This window comes from Monodon monoceros, unplaced genomic scaffold (assembly GCF_005190385.1).
Source record: "Monodon monoceros isolate NGI ecotype Baffin Bay Population unplaced genomic scaffold, NGI_Narwhal_1 Super_Scaffold_1, whole genome shotgun sequence".
In the NCBI taxonomy this organism is placed as follows: domain Eukaryota; kingdom Metazoa; phylum Chordata; class Mammalia; order Artiodactyla; family Monodontidae; genus Monodon; species Monodon monoceros.
In genome coordinates, this window is record NW_021703765.1 from 49,978,119 (window position 1) to 50,003,300 (window position 25,182).

The following is a 25,182-nucleotide window of genomic DNA, read 5'->3' on the forward strand; positions in this document are numbered from 1 at the left end:
AACCAAGTAACTATTTAAAAAATTGAAACAAAATAAAAACACCACCTCTCCCTTCAATTAAAAAAACCCAAACCTCACTTTAAATGTTAGATGAGAGGTAAAAATGAACAAAGAGTAAATTACTTCACAAAGAATAACTAAATCGCCCCTCGATATCTTCAGGGATTTGGTTATAGGACCCTGGTGGGTACCAAAATCGGCAGATGCTCGAGTCCCATATATTAAAAGGATAGTACACTCGGCCCTCCGAATAGGCAGGTTGATTGAATCTGTGGATGCAGAACCCTTGGATACAGAGGGCTGGCTGTGCACACATACAGGAGAGGAAGCACAGGCCTGCCCCTAGACTCCAAAGCATCAGATCATTTGGCATCATGTCCCCTGACTTTGGGAATTCTCTTGCTGATACCCGTTTTTCCCCATTGTTTTCAACTTTAGAAGATGCAGTCATGTTTCATTAATTCATTATGTGGCAAAGCTAGAAATCAAAAACATTCTTATCAACTCTCTAAAGTATTAGGCATGTTTACATAACTCTTCCTATCTTCCTCCAATCTTTCCCCTTTCTAAAAGAAATTTAATTTTTCTAGTGAAGACAAGAGAAAGTTTCCTAAAGAATGATAAAAAGAAATGAATTTGAGACTGTATCTTCCTTGTCTTTCTTCTCGCATCCGTGTAAAAAGAAGTAGTAGATTTCAGATATTGCCCAATCTATTACTGTTTAAAGTTAACACAATTTAATTTCAATTTCCCTCATTCATCCATGGTAGGACACAATTTAGGTAGGTAGAAGTCACAAGAAAAAGACTACAATATTGATAATATGATATGAATTTACTAGAAATTTCATAAATACATTTCTTCTTGTAAAGATAATATCAATGCAAGCAGAAAAACGTCTAGAAGTACATAAAATAAACTGTTAATATTTATCTATTGGGGTGGAGTTGTTTTTAACTGATCTTTCTATTTCCTTATTGGTATCTTCCAATTTTTAAAGTAGTGAACAATATTATAACAATAAATGAAAAGGAAAATATCATATAGCAACTGAGTTAATCCCAACTCTATGACTATCCCTGAACAAGTAGTTTTAAAAATAGACTTATTACTCAAAAAGACAGTAAGAACAATGGAATTTGCAATGTGCACACCCCCACCCTCTTCCTGGTACTTTAGGCTTCCAGGGGAAATAAAATTCATTCCAGTGTTTAGACCAAGAAACTCCCATTAAGAGTTGGCATTTCTACTACTACCTTCTAGCATAAGACTCCAAAGCATTTTTTGCCAGTTATGATACACTTGTACTGACCCAACCACCTCCCTCAACAAGTTCTTTTGACCAAGTAAAAATATTTTCAAGGTACTGCACTTGGGCTATTAATAAAGGTTGACTTTTAATACCAACTCTCTGGAGAAGGTAAGCATTAATTTTTTTAAAAGTAGTTTTTAAAAGGTTTCATCACAGTTAGTGACTAGTAAGAACAAGATGAACTCTGATTTTTTTTTTTTTTAAATCATGTACAGTTGGCCTTTGGTAGCAGTGGTTTTCTGCACCTAACCATGAAATCAGTCCTCAGTTGGTTAAATCCGAGGATGCAGAAGCCGGCAGATGCGGAGGACCAACTATTCTAGCCATTTTAAGTAAGGGACTTGAGCATCCGTGGATTTTGGTGGATTTGGTGGATTCTGGAACAAATGCCCTGTCGATACCGAGGGAGGGCTGTAGGGTGTAAAAGAAAAAGAACTGAATCTAAGACACTAGGGTTGCCTGGTTTTAATAGCAAATTAGGTTATGGAGCAGGTAGATGGGAATATATAGTTTTTAGAAGGTTTCAAATTTGTAGTTCCAAGCTTTGTCTACTGAAAAGTCCCAGAAGCAATGACAATTCAATAAACAATAAGCACTTCCTAGTACTCTGTGGTTTCCTACTAGCATGCTCACTGAAAAGAATCAAGTCTCCCTGAAGGCTCCAATTCCAGGTCTGGGGCAGGAAATACCACATTTGGAACTACACATTATGTGGTTGGTTGAATCCGTGGTTACCAAGGACTGACTATGGGAGTTGAGCATCTGCGGATTTTGGTATCTGCGGCAGGTCATGGAACCAACCCCCCCAGTGGATACTGTGGGACAACTGTACACACTATGATCCTTGAACATCTTGTGCCAGAAAGCAAAGGAGCTATCAGAGACTAATTGGTCATGTCAAAAGACATAGGAATCAACATGAAGGGTTCCCACGGGCCAAAGATGAGAGAAATTGAACATAAAAGAGAATAAATGCAATGGACTGAAGCACATTTAAAATATAAAAATGTGCAAATTAATTTTGCCTCTCAAGTAGAAAAGAGAACTCCTCTTGGGAAAAAAAAACCAAACAAAGCACCTGATTTCATGCTACTAAAAGGAAAAGGAAAGAGTGAAACATTTATCCTGCTCTTCCTATACTCTGAAGAATCCAAACAGCCCCGGTTCTTGAGAGTTTTTATTTTTTTGATGAAGAATTCCAATTAATAAATGTAGAAAGAATGACAGAATTTTAAAATGATCACTTCGCAGCCCTTAATGCAAAATTCATTTAGGCAATGAGAATAGGTGAAACCATTAGATAAAAGGTTGATGCGGAGGGGTCTGTCACCTCCTGATCAAGTTTAGCGTCACTAAAAGTGAGGCAATGAGACACCGTGTGCCTCCCCATGGGAGACAATATGAAGCACGCACACTACCTAGGACGTATTCCTGCCAAAGGGTGTAAGGAATGTAGTCAAACTCTAGAGCTAACTTCCATTTATAGGATGGAGGACCAAGTTAAATGAAACCAAGTGGAAACAAGCAGATTCAGAAAGAGGGACAGGTAGACAGAGCAACTGATCCAGTTTCTGCAAGGAGACAAGGTTATCTAGTTTGTAGGTGATGGAACTAGAATTCGAATTTAGACTCAAAAGCCCATGTTTTTATTTTCCCCCACTAAACCAAGCTATTTGAAATAGAAAAAAAGGTGAGAGTGAAAATGATACATTCTGTTTGTGTGTGTGTGTATGTGTGTGTAGTTGTCTTCGGTTTGATTTTTTTTTTAAGGCACAATTTATTGACTGTGCCAGGCATAGTACTAAACAGACAACTTCGTATAACTTGTCAGTGGTTTGTTATCTTTTTCGCTATAGATGTTGTCACCCACTTTCCAAAGTTTAACGATCATCCACCCAGGCAGGCAGCATTTATAGAAATCCCACTACTGAAGTGGTTAAGCACACAGGCTCTGGAGTCACACGACCTTAAGTCAAATCCTGCACCTACTACCCTGCATGATATTGGGCAAGTTACTTAATCTCTCATCTGTAAAATGGGGTGGTACAATCAACATCATAGGTTTTTGTGAGAATACATGAGAAGTTATACACATATAATATTTTTAGAATAGTGCCTGGTACAAAATAAATGTGCAGAAAATGTTAGAAGTAATACGTGGGGTTTTTTTTAAGCTTGTGCTACATCGAGGATACTAAGAAAAGTTGAGGCACCTCCTTGTATGTGTTGGGCACAGCAGTAGATTTGGGGGCACTGTTCCGGGAACGAATGACCAGCAATGTAAAAATTCCAAAAGCTGGTATTTGGTGGTATATACAATTCACTTATTAAGAAATTTTACAATCATACATACAAATCATTATTGTCCCTTGTAGCTATCAGATTCTTTGACTTCAAACAAGTTGCTTGTTACAGGCATTACTGCTTACATGTCCTTTCTGTGTCAAAAATATTCACTGATGAGAGTGATAATGTGTAACTGCTAGAGCAAGAAATCAAACATGGCTCTTTCAAGTTCTCAAAGAGTCTATAATTCAAAATTAAAAACAAGCGTTTATTCACAGTTCTCTCTTTTGTGCTTTTTGCATTTTATTTATTCTTTTAAATTGATATTTGTTGCTCTTAATTAAAATTAGTTGGGTCTAGTATTTGACTCCCCCATTAAATTGCAATCACCTGGGGGAAAATATTGTGTTTACAGCTGGAGTTGAGTTTAAAAAAAAGAATACATTGAGCTTTTTTGTGTCTTATCCAATTATACATTAAACAGGTTTGAAGAGATACTATCTCTTCCCAAGCACATTCCAAAAAAAGCACAAAATTAATGATGCATTCAAAACAAAAGTGTTCTATTTCATTTTTATTCATCCTACTTGCTGAAAATCTTTAGAAAATGCAAACAGATTAAAACACAAAGTTTCCAACCTTTTTTAATAGTTCTGTACATTTAAATCTAGGTGACTTTCTTTTGACAGTTTCTGAAGCCAAAAGTATTTTAAGTACTGAAATAAAAACCTAGCCCTAGTAACTTTATTCTAAAATTAACTGTTTTTACCAATATACTTACAGATATGCAATACGTCTTAAATTGCCATAGAAATAATTACTGTCATATATGAACTAATTTCATAATGCTTATGTAAAAACTGTCAAAATTAAAAGATAAAGGACAATGCTATTTATCCTTTGTGACAAGGAGTTACGTGTTACTACTGGAAATTTTACTTTCTTCCTTGAAATACCAGAAATTCTTCTGTAAAATAAACACATCTCATCAAGACTCTCTGGAACTAGTATAATTACCAGAGGCAATCGCTGTGTTAGATCAAAGAAGCAAAACAATAATAGGCAACGTGTGACCTCTACCATGTCACCAGAGACCAATTTTTCAACAGGGAGAAGAGTCAATAATCCAGAACAGAAAACATTAAATAACCAGAAATGCTTCCAAAGTGTGGCTTACCACATCCATCAAGGCTGCCACACTCAGAGAGTTAGGAGTCTCTATGGTTTCCAAGAGAACAAACTTCTGGGGATTTATCACAACAATCATTAAAATCTGCATAAAGCACCAGAGGCAAAAACCAATTTCCCAAATGCAGAGTAGAATTTCAAAAGATACTACAATTATTTTCCAAATTTCATAGGATGCTTTAACAAGTATAAAGGGAAGAACACAGATGATTAAATATTTTGCATGTAACATTCACCTAATTTTTCTTATTTACCTATCCCCACTTAATTTTCCTAAGAAATTGTTTGGAAATCAGGCTATGAACATTAACCAGATAAATATAATTAGTAAGAACACATTAAAGACTTCTGCAGGTTTTTTGTTTTGTTTTCGTAATAATAAAACAAAACAGGGCTTTGGTTTCCTTTGTAATATATGTAGTTGACTAATAAGAATTATAAGGGTGCAAAGAGGCGTAAAGAAATTCCCACTCTCAGTAATTACAGTCAAATAGAAATACATTTAAAATTGACTTTTAAAAAGCACCACGAATAAAACTGTGCCTTGGAATCAGCAAAATCTGACTGATTTTCTTAGCTGCTACTGCTGTCTTCTTTCAAAATCAGATGTGAGTTAGGGACTGAACACACGTATCTGAATTATTTAACCTGCAAACACCTATTCAGCTGGTAATTCAGATAGTAAAAGAGGTGCTTAGCTTAAAAGGAAAAGCACTGGAAATTCAAAGCAACTGTGAACATTCTGGTCTTATAGGGATGTGTTACTCCTGCTGCCTTCAGCTTTCCACTTGGTCATCTGCTCCTGACTTTCCATCTTCTTATCTTATTAACATTGCTAATTGTATTTGTCAGTTTTGCCACAATTTCAGTGCTACTTAAACAGCTGTGGGTTTTCTTTAGGCAATTATCAGTCACTACACTTAGGTTTCTAAATTAGTTGTTGAAAGGCACTTTAACCTTGAAAAAATAGACACAGAGCACACTGCACCATTAAGCCTTACATGTATGTACATGTGGCTTTAAAATGAATAATTATTTAAAAGGATTTTAAAAATCACACACACAAGTAATTCAAACTTATTGTAAAGTTATACATTAGCAAGAAAATGCTTAACAAAGCCTATTTTATACTACTCATCATTTTATCTTTTCCTCTTTACTATACATATTGTAATACACACATTCTATGTCTAGGTACATGTATATAGTATATAAACTGGGCCATCAAAGTACTGCCAAATTCCTCTACCTTTTACTACCTATCTGCCAGGTGGCAACACCCTTCGAAAGTCTCCACAATCATGTAAGTGGTATCTTGAAGTCATGGGCTGCATGGCAAAGAGTTCTTAACCACATGCAGATTGCTACACTTTCTCCATTTCCTTTCAAAGAGAAAATTATTTATTCTATTTGTTTTTCTTATTCTCTATTCTTGACTCTGACATTGTTTTTCTTCTAACTACTACAAAATGCACAAGAAACACAGTCAGGGAGAAACCCAAATTTTAAAGTTATTCATCAACTGATACCCATTTCTATGAAATACAACTAAATTAAAAAAACAAAACTTCTGTAATCCAAAAATAAATGGCACATGAAGTGCCATGTATTCCCTTTGTATGTTAAAATAAAGTCAAAGAACTTTTTAGAGTTAAGTTTTGGAGTTTTTAAAGGTTTATAATATCCTGCTTTGGGGTCAGTCAACAGCTTGTTAGAATAATTTTAAAATTAATGTAAGCTCATTCCTTACCCACCTCCCCTCCCCACCCCAAGACAGGCCACTTTCTGCTCCAAGGAAAGAAAAAAGTGGTATTTCAACAGTGTAAAATTCTTCACTGAGAGACAAACATTAAAATGATAAACATTTTGGAAAGCAAAGTACACTTCAAACCCTAACTGTTCTTTCAGACCTATATTGACTCTTATAGTAGTTGCCAACATTTGGTAAGGATTATCCTTCCATTAGACAAAAGCAAGCATTCCTTAGATAAATCAGGAGTTTTTGCCATGAGACTCATAAAACCTTTTCACAACACAGATTTTCAAGAGAATCCTTTAAGGTTTTAGGAGGCTGCTCCTTTTACTCAGTAACAAAATACACCCCATGGTGTCTCACTGACCCCACTCAGCTGTCCTTTGACCTCTTCAATTGTTGAAGCCTAACTCCAGGGCCGGCAGAATTTGCCTCCCATATCAAAAAGGCAATGTTGCTTCCTCCTAGCACCTGGTGTAACAAAACGCAACAGTTCTCCCTCTCTCTGTCTCCTCTGCTCCTTCTCAGACCATTTTCCAGATGTTCCAGGCCCAAATGTTAAGCCAATACTAGGTTTCAGGATCTGCGTGGTCACCATGAAGGAACAAACAGGGACCCGGCTAAAGTGGCAATGACCCTCTTGTTCTTTTTGGCCTCAAAAGGATACGATGGGTCATAAAAGAGGAAAAGATCTTTGGCCTCTTTTGGAAATGCCAGGCTATTGAAGCACGTTTTAACTTCCAAAAGGAGGGAGCCAGTCTTGGGTTATGCCCTGAACAGACAAGAGTTACCTAAACAGTATCCCTAAATTCTCAATTCTAAGCACACTTTTGATTTTCTTTGACATAGGAGGGAAAAAAGGACAGTATCACCTTTTTTTCTTTTCTAAATTAAAAGGCTTCCAAAAATAGAAAAAGAAAACTTTTATAAAACTTTTAAAACATACATCTCAGGATACTATTATATGATAAAAAGTTTAAATATATGTGGTCACTAGATATGGTTTGGGTTTTTCTGCAGAGGCCAATAATCTAGATGTTTCTCTTGTTAGACAACTTGAAAGATAAAACCACAATCAACAAAGAAGAATCGAGAACTGAACTCTTATTGTCTTAATTTAGGTATACAGGAAATATAACACAGAGGCTGTTGTAAGAAAAAAAACCTTAGAGCTGAGAAAGTGTTTTGTTTTGGGTGTTTTTTTTGTTTTTGTTTTTTGGTGGAGAGGATGGGGGAGGGGAGAGGAAAGCAGGGAGGAGAGGAAACAGAAGGAGAGGAGCTCTTAGAAATATCTGCTTCATCAGTTTAAGTATCAAAGACAGTAGCTTTATCTAAATTCTAAATATATTCCAAAAAAATTTGATCTTAAAAAATTTGGAAGGGGGCATATTATAATTGTACAATACCTTGGTTTATTTATTAACATTTTTGAATCACGTTCATGATTAAGTTGGGCTGTCAACACTTCAGGGAGCCTGTTGCCTAGATTTTACTTGTTTAAAGCTTTTTTGTACCTGCAAAAACATAAAAAATAATATATATGTAAAGACATGAGTTAATTTCCAAATGCATTATATTCCATAATACGGTAATTTAAATATTTACAATTCTACAAAAATTCCAATTAGAAATGGATTATCAAACTCTTACACAACTCCATATGTCATAAATGGCAAATATAGATATTCCTCCTTCTTTGTATACTCAAAAAGAATTTCTTTTCTGAAGAGTTCCCCCTACTAAATGTAAGTTGAATAAATCTGTTAAGTCTGCATTTTGGACAGGTGTTACCATAATGCTTAAAGCCCAGAGACTATTTTTATTTTCAGAAATGAAATTAGTGAAAGGTAATTTCCTTACCCTAAGGAGTTTGAGTTTTATAATCTCTGGTGCTTGACCAAAATTTACCTTCCCAAAGAAGTATCAAAAATTTAAAACATAACTATATTGATTAAAATTATTTTTCTACTTTTTGAAATGAATGCTTTAATAATTTCCAAGGAAGAAAGCCTGCAAGAATAAAAAGAGCTACAGTTTCCTACCCTTTTGAGTAGTGTATTCTTAGAAGAAATTAAATAATTATAATTACATATAACTGGTTGAAAATTACAGTGTGCATATTATTCTCTCTGCTAGATTATAGTCAATATAAACTATTGCATGGAAAAAATAGAAAATACAGTCATAAGGCATCAAGTGAAATAAGAACTATTTGTCATTGTTTTTTACATAACTTAGAAGTGTTTCTATTTTGTTACTGTGTCTAAAAAGAAAAGAGGATTTTCTTAAGAATGTTCTAATTTCAAAATGCATATTTATGGCACTAAAACATTTAAAGTAATATTAATGTATATTTCTTAAAAAAAGCTTTCATTTTATTCTCCTTTTATGCCAACTTGAAAGAGAGGAAAGAACCATTTTAGATTTTGAAATAAAAATATCTTACCTCTCTTACTGTCAGAAGAACGTCTTCAGGCAAAAGAACAATTAAAAATTCAAGTCGCAGATTTTCAATCTCATGTATTTTGCACCCACCCACCCACAAATAGACATCTTTCTGTAAGTCAGGAGTCTTGCTCCCTCCATCCGAACCCAAGATTACCCCATATGGTCAGCAAGGTCAAACTGCATTACTGCCAATGAAACTATATGACTCCACAAGGACCTTAATGATTTTAAAAAAAGGTCAGTAATCCAATTCCAATTGCTTCAGAGTCTAAAATTGCTAATTTTTGGCCACGTGCTGCACACTTCACCTGCTAGTAATGACATTTTTGTATTTTCTTCTAATTACACTCAAAGCTAAGACCTTTGGCCCCGGGCCACAGACCCCTACTCAGGCTGCACACATTCTCTTAAACGACCTGATCCTTTGTTGTCACTCTTACTCTTTCATCTATTATTTACACCCATAGAGAAGGAAGATACTCCACCATTTGTATAGCTTAGAGCTTCTAATCATCTTAATTTCTTTGCCTTTCAACCTATGGTCTTTTTCATAGACGAATGCCAAAAAGTTGACAAAATCATTTTTTTCAACCGCATACACACACCACCTTCCCCTGTCTTACTCCCCGGCCAACCTCCTTCCTGTTCCTTCTCTACCACAGAAGGGACTTTGTATCAGCTGGGATTCACAAATTTTGACGTTCACCAACAAAATGAATTTCTAAATATAATACAAAATCTCCGCCTTGCTCTCACAGATCGATAACGATTGTATTTCTCTCATCAAAGAGCCTATTAAATTAAGTGGAAGGTTACTTAAAATTACTTAATGTCTGCCCCCCAGCCTCCCTAAGGCATAAGCATAGAATTTTCAGAATTCCACTGCAAAAATATCAAAGAAACTTCAGTAAACAGTAAGGATGTTAGTTATGTAGCTGAAACTTTTCAAACGTTTTATTATCTACAGATGCTCAAATGCTTACAAGAAAAGAAAAAAAAAGAAAAGAGGAAGGAAAGCATAACAAAAAATACATAAAGAATATTTATCTGTAATATATTACAGATAAAAGAATTTGTAGATCTTTACCACATTTTAAAAGACTAGTTCTCCAAATAGCAAAATCCTTACATAAAACATTCTATATCTTTGTAATTTCCCAACACTTTTCCCACACTTAAAAAAAAAAAAAAAAGTCCAGACACATTTTGAAAATCCAAAGCACAGAATTGTTTACCATGATGCAGATGTCCCCTTCAGATCACAGCAGCCACCCCAAGACTCTGATTTCCAAGATGTTTATAAAAGGACATATGATCCATCTTTGCTCTCTCTTCCTCTATTGCTCAGCTTACTCTTGATTTCTAACAGTATTTCCTTGTTGTCTGTCCTCTCTGCAGACCCTGAAACCCCTTGTCTTTTCTTATTTTCACCATTTGCTTCAACCAGCAGTTCACTGGAGACCCATCCATCTTGTAATGCCTAAAGTGACAGATGCTCTCAGGAACCACCACACTGCTGAGTGAACAAAAGATAACATCACCTCTAGGAACTCCAGAGAGAAATACAACTGTAACCTTAAGACAGGGGCTGACTTGACAGACATTGGACCATAAACCTCTTCTAAGCAAAAAAGAAAACAATTGCCACACACACAAAAAAATCTGACACAATCAAAGGCAGAAAAGAGTGATTATTTGTGGATTGCCTTTTCACTCTGCAGCTCACTTTTCCCCCCTCAACGCTTTTATATTGGGGCAATTCACTTGCCAAGGGGCAAGAGAAGGTCTTGGGGAAAAAAGCCTTCCTCAAGTATCTTCTTTCATTCAACAATATTCAAAGTGAAATTCATTTACATGTGTGTTTCAGTAAATCTAAGGCTTATGATACAGCATCCTTAAGGCTGACCCATCTCGTTTGCATAAAGCAATATCTAGACTCAGAAATGCTGGCTCAGTTCTGCCGCTGTGAAAGGCATATGCATACTTTGCAAATTAAAAACACGTTAGAAATTAAAAAGCAATACATAACACAATGTCAACAATATGTGTAGCTCATAAAAGAAGCTCATCATTCATTCATCAGACAACCTCCAACTTGGGTTAAAGAGACGGTTAACAAGAGGATTCTGGGAAGGACTACAGCTCTCTTTTTTAACAAAGAAAAGGTCATATTAACATCTCCCAGCAACAAACTAATGACATGGGTGCTATAGATGCAGGGGACTCTGCTTGATGTCATCTAGGTTTTTTTGGGTTTTGGTTTTCTTTTTTTTAAGTATCTTACTTAAAATCTTCATGTAACTAAAGACAAATTTAAACTCTAACATTTAAATTTAATTTTAAATTAACTCTAACATTTAAATACAGTGAAGGGAAATTTTAGAAGAACAGAAAAACAACAACTGATTTGGAGGGCAATTAAGAACATTGTGATCAATGTCAATTATGAGGATTAACAACCCGTTTTTATAACAGATATCAAGGAACACAGAACTCTGCTGCAGCTAAATTCATCATCATTTTCAAACAGGGTAAATGATACAAATATCTTTGTTAAATCTAAAATAAAGAGTCAAGTGCTCAAGAAAAGTTCTGTCAACCTTATTTCTAAGAAGAAATGTCAGCATTTACAATGGCATTTCTTTAGTACAAATATTTTAATTTTTCTTTAAAATTTTTGCACAAAAAACCTTTAAGTTACACTTATTTTTCTTTGGAGTCACTAATGACTCTTCTCATCCCTATTTTACTAAAAAAAATATAAAATTTAAAAGATACTTTATCTTATCTCTTGCATTTGGATTATTTGTTGGGTAAAAGAAAAATTTTCAACTTGATAAATCAACATATCTTTTTCTTAAACATTGTTTTATGTTTCCTTTATTTCCTCAAACTCTTCAGTGTATCTGCACAAATAAGATAATACAAATATTTCACAATCTCAGAATTTTCTGATTTTTATTTTAATACTGGCAAAACATAATGCATATAAAATAATTAAATGAATATATACAATTAGGTACCTCAATGGGGAAAAGATTAAGTAATTACAGACTGCTTATCAATATATAAAGGACTTGTTCTAATATGGACTTGATCTTTAACTAGACAACTTTGTTTAATACATATTGACCTTAGGTAATCCCCCCAAAACTGCTGGTCCAAAAGCACCACATGGTTCAACACTCTCAAACTTTGGCATTAATATCAAGAGAGAGACGTGACCTTGAAATGACAGTTCCATTGCAGAAACTCAAAAAAAGACCCAATTAAAAGATCTACTTTAAACACAATAGGATCAATATTGCATGCAGGAAAAGTACACCCCTGTGGAAAGTTCTTTTTGTCTGACTGATCAAAAACAAAACAAAACTTTTCTTTTTTCAGGGCCACCTCCAGACCACAGTCAGTGCCAGAAATCCACACAGGAAAAAAATCCATCAAAATGAAACCCTAAAAGGGTTTACCCTTCACCATCCTATTTGCACTTCAAAACCCTGTAAGGCCTTCAGTTAAAGCCCAGGGCTGAACCATTTCAATAATAAGAGAGGTGGCCAGCAGTAATTTATCTCCCATTTGGCCTCTGGACAGAGCTGTAATGTCTAGGAAGCTTCCCTTCCCTGACTCGAACCCTCCCCCAAGTCTCAACCTTCATTTGTGCAGCTTTGGATCTGCAATACCTTATAAACAACTCATATGCCCCTTCCAATCAGATGCAAGAACAGTTTGTAACTCAAGATTTGAGTACATTTTCTTGGCAATGCTTTCACAAAATGGAATGCTGCTGAGGTAATCAGAGCATTGAAAATACCAGGTTAAATTTCAGGTTCTCTTTGTTGTAATAAGTTGGAGAAGAAAGAAACTTCCTTAACTTCAGCCTTTTTCTTCTCACACATGTTGATTGTTGTCAGAACTTCTTCAACTTTTTCCAATTTATACCTTGATATCCTTTACATTTTGGGCTACATCAGCCAACTTCCTGCAGTGATGTTCATGTAAATTTAAATCCTTGCATTGTAAAATATCTTAACAAATCCAAAAAAGTGGAGATTTCACAGGTCACAGACTCCTGGGTCAAAAAGACCTTAAAAACAGATATCAGACCACTATGACTCAACTGATTTATTCTACATTTGTTATCAAATTTGAACAGTAACTGTCATCACACGCACTCACCCAATTTTCCTCCAGTAAGATAAACACCAAACAATGTCAACAGTTATTTAAATTGAAATATAGGTCCCAGAAGTTATCATATGGGAAACAGTGAAGTTATTCCTTAAAAATGGAGAACATTTTGTCACTAGGCATGAATTTTCTATTTTAAAATTATGTTCATATGCTTACTAGTATACAAAGAAGATGAAAAATATATGCACCCTTTCCCCTACCTGTTCATTGTTTTCTGTTTTCATTTCAATGACAGGAGTTTGTTTTTCTAATTGATTCTGATAAATTCCATCTGAATGCCACATTAACAACTTGCCCTAAATGATTCCACTATAGTGATTCTGGTTTTATAAGATGAAAACTTTCAAGTTATTTCATCAACTTTATAAATTTAGAGACTCCACAGGCAAATATAAAAGCATTTCATTTAAACCTAATATCAGTTAAGAGCAGTTTAAAAGAATAAAATTAAATATATGACTGATAGTTAAAAATACAAGAAACAGATTTTTGTTAATTAAAAGAAAAGAATTATTTATGTTTTGGTGATATTTATCAATAAAAAATATTTTCTTCCATTAAAAAGGTACAACTAACTATCCTTACATCTTGTTAGCAAATATTTTTCATTTTCAGAGCTCCAAATACCACAAATTCTAAAAAAACCAACTCTCACAGCCAATGACTTTACTGCATGCTACCAGGTCAATGAATCTCAGATTTGTGCATGAGATAACATAAAAATTCAAACTGCATATATAAACCAAGAAAAATAGATACCTGAAAAAACCTACAGGACATGAATTTTTATATAACTGAAACAAACTTTGTCACTAATAATAATATTCAGGAAAACAAATTTCTTAACCTACCACATGACATTAAAAAAGAAAGCTTTCCTCAGAGAGTCAACAAGAGTAATTGATCCACCACAGAGGAAATATTCAATCTTCATTAAATATTTATTCAGTGCAATAGGTTGTTAAGTCTATTTAGACCTCAAAGAAGAAATAGTTCCTGTCTGGCAGGAATCGGGTCTTGGGAGAATTGAATGGAGATGAGAGGCAGTTCCACAAGTCATGACACTATATTTCAAAATGACAACGCTAAAAACTGGAGGTGTGCTACAAAATGTATGCTACTACTTTGAAATCTGACACAGGGACTTCCCTGGTGGCACAGTGGTTAAGAATCTGTCTGCCAATGCAGGGGACATGGGTTCAAGCCCTGGTCCGGGAAGATCCCACATGCCGCAGAGCAACTAAACCCCTGCGCCACAACTACTGAGCCTGCGCTCTAGAGCCCGCAAGCCACAGCTACTGAGCCCGTGTGGCACAACTACTGAAACCCGCGCACCTAGAGCCTGTGCTCCACAACAAAAGAAACCACCGCAATGAGAAGCCCGTGCACCGCAACAAAGAGTAGCCCCCGCATGCCGCAACTAGAGAAAGCCCGCGCAGCAACAAAGACCCAACACAGCCAAAAATAAATAAATAAATAAGTAAATTTATTTAAAAAAAGAAATCTGATACAAAGAAACTGATACTTTAAGGGAGTATTAATTTTAACAAGTTTCGACTGGGTAAGTGAGCAACTTGATTTCCTATCAATGTAGCACAATAAGATTTGGATGTCCAAGATCTGCAGTTCCCAACCTTCCCATCATAGCCAAGTCACCTGTCTTCTCTGGGCCTGTTTCCATATCCATAAAATGAAGGATAAAAGTAATACATTTCCAGATCAAAAACACTATGGTTGTAATGGGGGAAGGGAAAAGATGATCCCATTCACAATGGCAACAACAAAAAGAACACTCAGGACTCATCTTAATGACGGACCTGTGATAACATTTTTTTAAATTGCCAAAGTTGATTTGGGTGATTTAGCGAAAATTTACACACAGAGAAATATGCTGAGTAGAGAAGCCTAATTGTAAAATTACTTGTTTCTCAAACAAAATAATAAACAACACAATTCCAATCAAAGTAACAGTAGAATTTGGGGAGAACATTATGAAAACATCCATAAATTCATAAGGAAGATTATCAAAGAAAAGATGGGAAAAACATCTTTACAAAAAAGGTTATAAGGGGAGGCGAGTCAAAATAAATGTTAAATTATAACATAAGAGCTTTTGGCCATTAAATCCATGCCATTAAATCCAGTGAATATTTTTTGGTTCTCATCTAACATTCCTTCTGAGTATATTTCTTGAAATTTCCTTTCCTTCCACTGGATTTCACCTTACAACTTTCTGGCTTTCTTCCTTTCCTATGCTGCTTTTCAATTTCCTTTGCACTCCCATATTACACTACCCAGCAATGAAATGTTGGCATTCCACTGAGTGTAGTCTGTGGTAGCCATCTTCCAAGATGGGCCCAATGATTCCCACCTCTTGTGTAATCCACTCCCACATCAAATCAGGGCTGACTTATGTGATCAATAAAATATGGAACAAGTGACAATGTGTGATTTCCAAGGTCATAAAAGACATTGCAGTTTCTGCCTTGACCTCTTGGATCACTTGCTCTAAGACGGGGCAACCACTGTGTTGTAAGGACACCCAAGCAGCTCTCACAGGTCCTCATAGGTAGGAACTGAGGCCTCCTGCCAACAACCAGGACCAACTTCCCTAGTTGCTCTCCTTGCCTCCTCTCTGGCACACTCCAATCACTTCTCTGCATCACAGTGCAAATATAATCATGTCAACTCTTTGCTAAAGACTTTTGAAGTTTTATACTGCTGAGGATAAAAATCAATATTGGAAATGTCCCTGCCTATCTCTCCAGCCTTATCTTGCACTGTTCTCTTCCTAAAGGCGGTGCTCCAGCAACACTGACCAACCTTTAGACACTTATGTTCCTGCTGCCTGTGATACCACCCATCCTTTTACTTTTGCCTACTTAAATCACCTCATCCTTTAGATCCCAACTGAAGCACTGCTTCCATAATCTCCTCAGCCCTTTGCTGAAAGCTCTCATAGAAACTTATTCATCTCCTGCTTAACTTTTAATTCACTTTTGAGCTATATAATTTGATGATCAATTGTTTTAATGTTTGCCTTTCTTCCTAAATTCTAAGCTACACTGAAAGTAGGGACAATGTTTTTGGAGTTTTGCCTATTACTGAAATCACAGCACCTATTGTGGTGTCCCCCTACATAGCAGGCACTCAAAAATATTGTTTGAATAATTTAATAACTTAAAATACAGGGCCGGCACATGAATGAGAAGCTCATTGGTGACAGTCCAAAAAAACCTTATTATCTATAAGGATTATTATATGATAATTGAGCATTATAAAACAATAAAGGGAAGAAGGAATTGTTCATTTAATTATACTGAAGTAATGATCAACAATTTATAAAGTAACAGCTAACAAACAACTTAGAGTAGACACTAAAAATAAATACCAGACAGACAAAAGATTAAATTTAAATATCTATACCTAAATACATTTATATGCCTACCCACATAAGACCAAATAAAAACTAAGAGGAAACAGAATTAAATATTTTTTACACTGATATTTATCATGTACCAAGATTTATTATGGTATCATAGTGAGAATTTAGCTTTCTAAGCCTGGAAATCACAAAGGGTAAGATTGACAGATTTGACTAGTGAACATATCAAACTTCCATATATTTAACATCTAAAACAAATAAAAAGAAAAACTTTTCTAGCTAATGAAAAGAGTTAATGTCTACTATGTATATAATAAAGTAGAACATTAATATCCCCACTCCTGGGCACAACTTACTATTCCATCTATAGGGAAAGAGTTAAGCACGTTATAGTAACAGCAACAACCACTACCATTTACTGAGTACCTACCATGCACCCCATGTACATTGTCTCATTTAACCTCACAAATCCATCCATAAATGGAATTCTATAAAGCTATAAGAAGTATATTTCTGACATAGAACTATGTTCATAATATATGAAATGGAAAATATAAAACAGTAGGTTCCCATTTCTTTTTTTTTTTTTTTTTTTGTGGTACGCGGGCCTATTGTGGCCTCTCCCGTTGCGGAGCACAGGCTCCGGACGCGCAGGCTCAGCGGCCATGGCTCACGGGCCCAGCCGCTCCACGGCATGTGGGATCTTCCCGGACTGGGGCACGAACCTGTGTCCCCTGCATCGGCAGGCGGACTCTCAACCACTGCGCCACCAGGGAAGCCCGGTTCCCATTTCTATGAGGAAAGAAATACATAAGTAACCTATTAAGATAAAGAGCTAACAATATAAATCCAAACAATGTGATGTAAATTTAAGACAACCCTCAGAATGGGAGAAAATATTTGCAAATGAAGCAACTGACAAAGGATTAATCTCCAAAATATACAAGCAGCTCATGCAGCTCAATGTCAAAAAAACAAACAACCCAATCTAAAAATGGGCAGAAGACCTAAATAGACATTTCTCCAAAGAAGACACAGGGAGGGGGAAGGGTAAGCTGGGACGAAGTAAGAGAGTAGCATTGACATATATACACTAGCTATCTGTTTTACATAGCTAGTGGGAAGCAGCTGCATAGCACAGGGAGATCAGCTCCGTGCTTTGTGACCACCAAGAGGGGTGGGATAGGGAGGGTGGGAGGGAGACGCAAGAGGTAGGGGATATGGGGATATATGTATACATATAGCTGATTCACTTTGCTATACAGCAGAAACTAACATAACATTGTAAAGCAATTATACTCCAATAAAGATGTTAAAAAACCCACAAATTTATGTAAAATATATAAATACTGGGTGATGTGTTTATAGAATGTAATTTTTTTCTTCATGCTTATATTTTCCAATTTTCTATAAGAAGTGATTTCAAATTTTATGCATGCTGCAACTTAACTAAGCTCTGTTTTCTTTTATTATTATCAACATCATCACATTACTATCTTCATTGACTTTGAACATTTGATATTTGCAAAATATTGACTTTCTTATTTGACAAGTAATACCTTTCCACATTATAGGTTTATTGTAGGCAAATGGACAGTGACAAAAAACAGTTTTATGAATGTGCACATAGTAAAGACTATAAATAAATACAACTTGTCCTAATACACCATAAGATATCATTTTTACTATCATAAGCCAGTGAATTTGTTAAATTTGCTTGCTTATGTGGAACTTTGAAAAAATTTTCCATGACAATATAGGAAATAGTCCAAAACTGAAAACCCCTAAGATGAAAGACAAAGTTCACAGGAAAAAGTGTCAACTGGGTTTTTTTTTTCCCAGTACAGATGTTTTTAGACTTTCTCCATCCATATCCCAAATTCCCACTCCTAAGCCTTCCTCTACTTCCTATAAATGTTCTACCTTTCTTTAGTCCATACTTGAAAAACATGGGATCTAATCAGTTGTTAATTATTGTCTTTGCTGGTGACTCTTACATCTAAATCATTGGCCATAAAGTCTTTTCTTCTGAGTTGCTGCTCTCCCCTCAACCTCAGTATGACCATTCATTATGTCTAAAATTAATGTCTAAAACAAAACTCATTAAAGTAAAAGCTATTCCTATTTTCCAATTTCATTATTTTCATTTATTCACCTAGAAAGTACTGGGAACTGTGCTAGAAAGGATGATAAAGGCAGTCCCTAATCTGAAAGAGATCCCAATTTAAAGTGAAGACATCTGTACATGCATAAATGTTTAGTAGCAGTAAGAACAAAGTACTATGAAAGCACAGAGAATGCAGCAATTCTGTTTAGAGAAATAAAGAAAATATCAGAGAAGAGATAAGATATGAGTGTCTTTAAAGGATAAAGTAGGAATTCACCAAATAGAATTGGGAGGACCTCCCAGAGCAATATAACAGAATGTCAAAGGCATGGTATATTTTTAAAATACGGAAAAGTTCATTGTTGGAGGGCACTGTGGCAAGAGAAGAAAATTTTAAAAGTAGGTTGGGGCCAGCCTGCAAGGGACCTTATACGCCAAGTTGGGAATTTGAATTTAATCCCAGACGCAGGAGAAAGCTAATGGAAGTTTTCAAAAAAGGAATTAACATAATCGGATTTTTTTTTAAAATAGAAGGTAACTCTGGTGATAGTGCGAAAGTTGGATTAGAGATCAGGAAAGTTGGATTGGAGACCAGATAAAAGGTTCTGCAAGAGTCTAGGAAGTGGTGATGGAGACTGCCCACAATCAGGACAGAAGGAACAGAGAGGAGGGGCCCTTTCAGTAGGCAGTTAGAAATTCGGGACTCAGGAGTGGGGACTGAACAGACAGATCCTGGAGACAGACAGCTGCCATACAGATAACTGAAAGCAGTACTGGTGAGATTTCCTAGGGGCTGTGGCTGTTGAGAAAGCGTGTGGAGTAAGAAGTTCAATGAGGGAAGCCCAGGAAACATCGTCATTTCACTGTCAAGCAAAGGCAGAGGAAAACCCAGCAAAGCAGGTGGAGAAGGAGCAGTAGGAAGGAAACCAGGAACCAACGGGGTTGTGAAAGCCAAGGGACAAAAGGGTTTGGAGAAATGGGAGGTGGTCAACAGTTTCAACAGGTAAGAGAAGTCAAATAGGATCAAGAATGAAAATGTGCCATGGCGTATAGCAATGACTCTTCCAAGAAGTATGGTGAACTAGGATGGAAATAAGTTGGCAGCTATAGGAAAGGTAAAATGGCAGGGGAGAGTAATTAGAAGGAGGGATGCTTGTAGGAGGAGATTCTTCCCTCAAAGAAAAGGGAGAGGTGACCGTACAGAAGAGAGGAGATGATTAGTGGAATAAGGTCCTAAAAGGGATAGAGAAGGGAGAGAGGAACAGGATGGAAGCCACCCATACATGGCAGAACCACAAGACAGGAGCCTGGGTCCCTGATGACAGCAGAGATGCTTTATCAGCCTTAGACAATTACCTCCAAACTTTATGTGGGAAAGAAATAAACTTCTAACTTGCTGTTTAGTGTATCTTGTCATTTGCAGACAAATGTAATCCTAACTGATATAGGAGAGAAGGGTGTTGAAAAAATAAGCAAGCACCTCTCAAAAGCATGAAATAGCACCGTATATACAGAAGACAAGACCAATCTGGCATTACTAGACTACCAAGTGGGGGAGAGGGAGGGGGAGGAAAGGAAGCCATGTTTTTAATCACTTGACCATGTTATCCTTCATGCAATTACATACAATGTATTGAAGGCCCAAGTGTGAGGAGTTGAGACTGGATACTGTAGACAAAAAATAGCCACACAAAAGGGCGTTAAGCAAAGGACTGATATGTTCCACATTTCGGCTTTGAATAGATTCCTCGAGTGTCAGGCTGGAAGCGGATCATGAGAAGGCAAAACAGCATGCTGTGAGAGTGTTGAGAAACCTCTACTATAGTTCTGGGGAGAGATTATGATGCCTGCATGGGTGCAGTGATGGTAGGGTTAATACTTAGGAATTAAACACTTAGGAATTAAATAATTCCTAAGGAATTATTAAGAAATACTTAGGAATTAAATCATTAGGAATTGGTGACTAATGACATAGGCAAGCAAATCAGGATGAAGCTTAGGTCTCTACCTTGCCTTGTTTTTCTCCATCGCCACCGTTAGTGCTTCAGTTCAGGCATGCCACGACCTCATGTATTCACTTAACAAATATTTATTTAGTGCCTTTTACATGTCAGGTCCTGTAGATACAATGGTGAACAAGCTAGAAATGGTCTTTGTCCTTGTAGATCTTAGTTAGGGATACCAGTGCTGAAAGCTTCACAAGTGCTATCTCATTTCATCCTCAGAACACCCTAAGATATTAGTATTATGATTGTCTCCATTTTTCAGGTGAGGTAACCCAGTCTTATAAAGTTTAATCATTTGCTCAAGATCATATGGCTGGGCTTCCCTGGTGGTGCAGTGTTTGAGAGTCCACCTGCCGATGCAGGGGACACGTGTTCGTGCCCCAGTCCGGGAAGATCCCACATGCCGTGGAGCGGCTGGGCCCGTGAGCCATGGCCACTGAGCCTGTGCGTCCAGAGCCTGTGCTCCGCAACAGGAGAGGCCACAACAGTGAGAGGCCCGCATACCGCAAAAAAAATAATGATAATAAAAAAATATATATCACATGGCTAGTCGATAAGTGGTGGTGTCAGGAATCAGACCCAGATCCATCTTACTTCAAAGCCATGTTTTTAATCACTTGACTAGGTTATTTCTCATGCAATTACATACAATGTATTAAACAGTATGACAAGCAATACAATGGTTTGGATCATTGCAGCCTCCTAACTAGGACACTCTTTCAGCCTTGGCATGTTCTGGCCAAAATAGTTTTTCTAAAATGCAAATTGGGGAGGATGATGGTGTCTTCTCTGACTAAGGGCACTCTGAGGAGGAAGATGAGGTTTTGAATGGAAGGTGATGCACTCAGGTCTTAGAAATATTGATTTTGAGATGGCTGTGAAATATCCAAATGGAGGTATCCAGCAGTAATTTGATAGATGAATCTGAAGTTTAGGGGGAATCAGGTTGGAGATAAAGCACTTGGCATCACTAGTTCTTAGAGGTCAGCTGAAGTCAAGGCAATTACTGGGACTCTTTAGGGGCTCCTAGAAGTGAGAGGAGCAGCCTGCTGAGAAAAGGGCAGTTGGGTAGAGGCTAGAAGAGAATGGAGTAGATTTGAAATAATTACTTAAGAAAAAGGAGACAGACTCAGTCTAGGATAGTCAAAGGTATAATTAAGTTGTATTTAGCGTTAGGGAAAACAAATTTATAGGGATATCAATCTGAGCGGTGGGAGGATTTTCTACCATAGCAATCACTAACTCAAGAATAGGAAAACTTGCCAAAATTTCATTATTTTACTAGTTTCTTTCTTTTCTCCCAGGGTGAGTTCCTGAATTGACTTGCGAATGAACACTTGACCTGTCAGGTTCTATTTAAGTCCATCTCCCCTTTGGACTTTGAAATTTTCAAAAAGTTCTTGGAGACTTGGAAAACCTTTTTTAAAAATCGTTTTTATTCCTAGCAACTTGCAAAGCATTGTGTGTATACTTGTTTTATCTCCAGGTTGGACTATAAGGTCTCTAAGGGCAGGAACTGTCTCACGCACAGTATGTCCTCATTAAACGTTTGTGAGATTGGAAAGACTTTAATCTGTAAACCTCAATGTAGAAACTAACCAACTGTCTATTACTATCAAGCAGTGATTTTTAAGTTTTCAGACTTGGAATAAACAGTCTCTCCCTTCAAACTTTCATTCTCTGTTTTTCATCAAGAGGTAATTAGGATGCCTCCACCCTAGTACGTGCCATTTTCTTTGGAGTTTGGGTGGGCCCTGCTAGCAGCTCTTTAGGCTCTGTGACCATGGATGAGTTACTAAGCATTTGGTTTCCTGAATCCTTGTTAGTAAAACTCAAGAGATTGGACCTGATGATTGCTGATGTACCTTCTCATTCTAAAATCCAGAGATTCCACGGCCCCTGGAAGACCTTTAAACCACACCTGAGAACCACTGCCTTATAAAATGCAGTTAAAACAGGGGCTCCATGTTTTACCATCGGAAAATGGGCAAATAAATCTCCCTATAAAACTGGGTTATAATCTACAATGCATATTACTTCTAAAACGAAGACACTGACACTTTATTTTTAATTATTGATTTGACCACTGGTTAAAATATTTTATCAGATGCACATTTGTGTTTCAATGTAGGTTTACCCAAAAATCAAAAAAAAGGGCACTTTGGTAATAAAAAGACGAAAGCTGGAAAAATATGAAACATCATCTTGGATCTCATGTGCACTTTGGTAACACTTTCCTTTCTTTCTTTTTTTTTTTTTCAGATGAGAAATCAAAGAGTGTGACTCAAGATTATAGAAGTACTAAATGGCAAGGCTGGCACTAGAAACCAAGGCTCCTAATCATATACCTTTTTTTTTTTAAACAACCAAATTGGTCAAAAATCCCTGAAAGACAAAAACAGATGAAGCTGAAATGCCAGTTGGTTGAGTTTAAACAGAGGCCCCACTTTGTTCTTTCCAGGTTTGATAATAAACAATTCTAGTGATTAGCATGAAGGGCTAGCAGATGAAACATTCTGACTCCTAAAAAAAAATTTGTATTTTTGCACCACAGTTAGTGAATCAATTGTAAAATTTAAAGTAAACGGAAAACAAGGAGAATTAGCAAACCCAGAACACAATTTTCCTTCACTCTTTTGGAAGACAGATTGAAAAAAACAAAACAAAATCCCCATGGCTCCCTTCATTAGCAGCCAGGGTGGTGAGTCCCTTTGTAAATCCCACATATAAAGGCTCAGGGCTACCTGCAGAGCCTAGGAGTACCAATCACATTAGTGAAGACACCAGATGACCAAAGGAAGCCGTGAGGGTCTGGGAAAGCTAGTAAACAAAAGGCAGCATTCCAAATGAATGCCATTGCTAGAGCCTGCATTGTAAAATGCCTGGATTTAAGAACCCTAAAGCAGATTAGCTTAAGACAACAAAAGATTCAAGTAAGATACAAAGAACTCATTTTGACACATTAAGAAATTGTCTTCATTAGATCATCAGGTACTTAAGAGTAATTATTAAAAAAAAATAATTCCACTTAAATTGCGTTTGAGGCAGTGAGGCCTAGAAGAACAGGGTTCAAAAAATGTTCCTGAATACGTGTTCATGACCAAAATTCAAGAACCAGACACATGGGCCTTTTCCCTTTTACTCTTCCTGACATTTTAAAAGGCTATAATGACTTTAAAATTTGTTGTACACATCATTTCAATTTTACCACTCTACTTACAAGTGCTACTTTAAATACCAACTAGAAAAGCTCAAATCTCTCCAACTGTAAGTGACTTTTCTTCCACATTGTTACCTCATTTACAAAGAAAATACGTAACAGTTTTGGGGTATGAATGGTCAATAAGAAAAGAAGCAAAATATTAGGCCACGGTACAATTTCCTGAATATTTTCCATCACTTTACATGCTTCTTTTGCTTTTGTTGCAAAGTTTAAACTCAGATGCAATTTAGATACTTAAATGTGAAAATGTGGAAGGAAAACTTCCATGTGGAGAAGGCTGAGATTTGTTGGTATTTGTTTTCTTATTGGACAGGGGGGCAATTAAGAAATTATGTTAAATATATTTAATAACTTCCACTATTGTTTGCTATTTTATTCACTAAAGAATCCATATTGCTAAGACTAATAACACTGATGTAAAATAGAAACAATTACTTATTGAAAGTCCTGTAAAAAGACATGGCCACATATGTGTAAGATTAGACAAAATGGCCTTCCACGCAACATTTTCAGGTGTTCAGACCATCAATCAGTCTGAAATTGTATAAATGTATTTAGAGACCCCCTTTATCAGTAGCAGATAAGCAGATGGGCAAAAGTGGTTCTGATAATTTAAACAGTCCTAAACTCCTACAGCCAAAATTGAGATATAATAATGATAACTTTTCCTTGTAAATTTTATTTTTTGAAAATTAACTTCTCATCGTCGGTTTTATTTGGTTATAATAATCAACCCCTCACCAAAACCAAAAACAGCTCAGCTCCCACTTTCCCACTTTCTCTTTGAGAGGTGCTCCCAGTGTTTCATCAGACCCTAATAGGGTCATAAGCAAAGCTGCGCAGACACAGAAGGAAACAGTTTACACCTAATGGGCTGGTATCACCTGAGGCTTTTAGGCCAGGTGAAAACTTTTGACTTCATATGTGTTCAAGTGGAAAAACATTGGAAAAGTTCCATGAGTCTGAATTCCGAAAAGCTTTTTGGCTTCCCCACTCTTCTAGGTTTAAACGTTATGTAATCATCATAATAAAAGTATAGTAAGGTTTAAAATTCTTATAATATTTATACAAATAAATAATCAGCCGACCACCCTTATTTGACAGAGGAAAAGAGAAGTAGGGAGATAAAGGGACTTGTGGTTGAGCCACATTGCAAGTTGGTTGTAGTAGATGAGGACCCTGTCAAGTCAGTGACAGTGTATTTTCTCAGATGGCTCCTTATTTGCTGACTGCATACATGGAGAGTCTCCTTCATATTCTCATCTACGCCTTCCCTCTCTCCT

At 36.4% G+C, this 25,182-nt stretch overlaps 1 protein-coding gene across 1 annotated transcript in view; it reads right to left on the reverse strand.

Moving 5' to 3' along the window:
• GREB1L (GREB1 like retinoic acid receptor coactivator) overlaps positions 1-25,182 on the reverse strand; it is a 257,506-nt gene that overhangs the window by 123,532 nt on the left and 108,792 nt on the right. Inside the window, exon 2 of the mRNA XM_029233377.1 lies at positions 7,946-8,053. The gene's annotated coding sequence lies outside the window, so the exon portion shown is untranslated. The remainder of the gene's footprint in view (positions 1-7,945; positions 8,054-25,182) is intronic.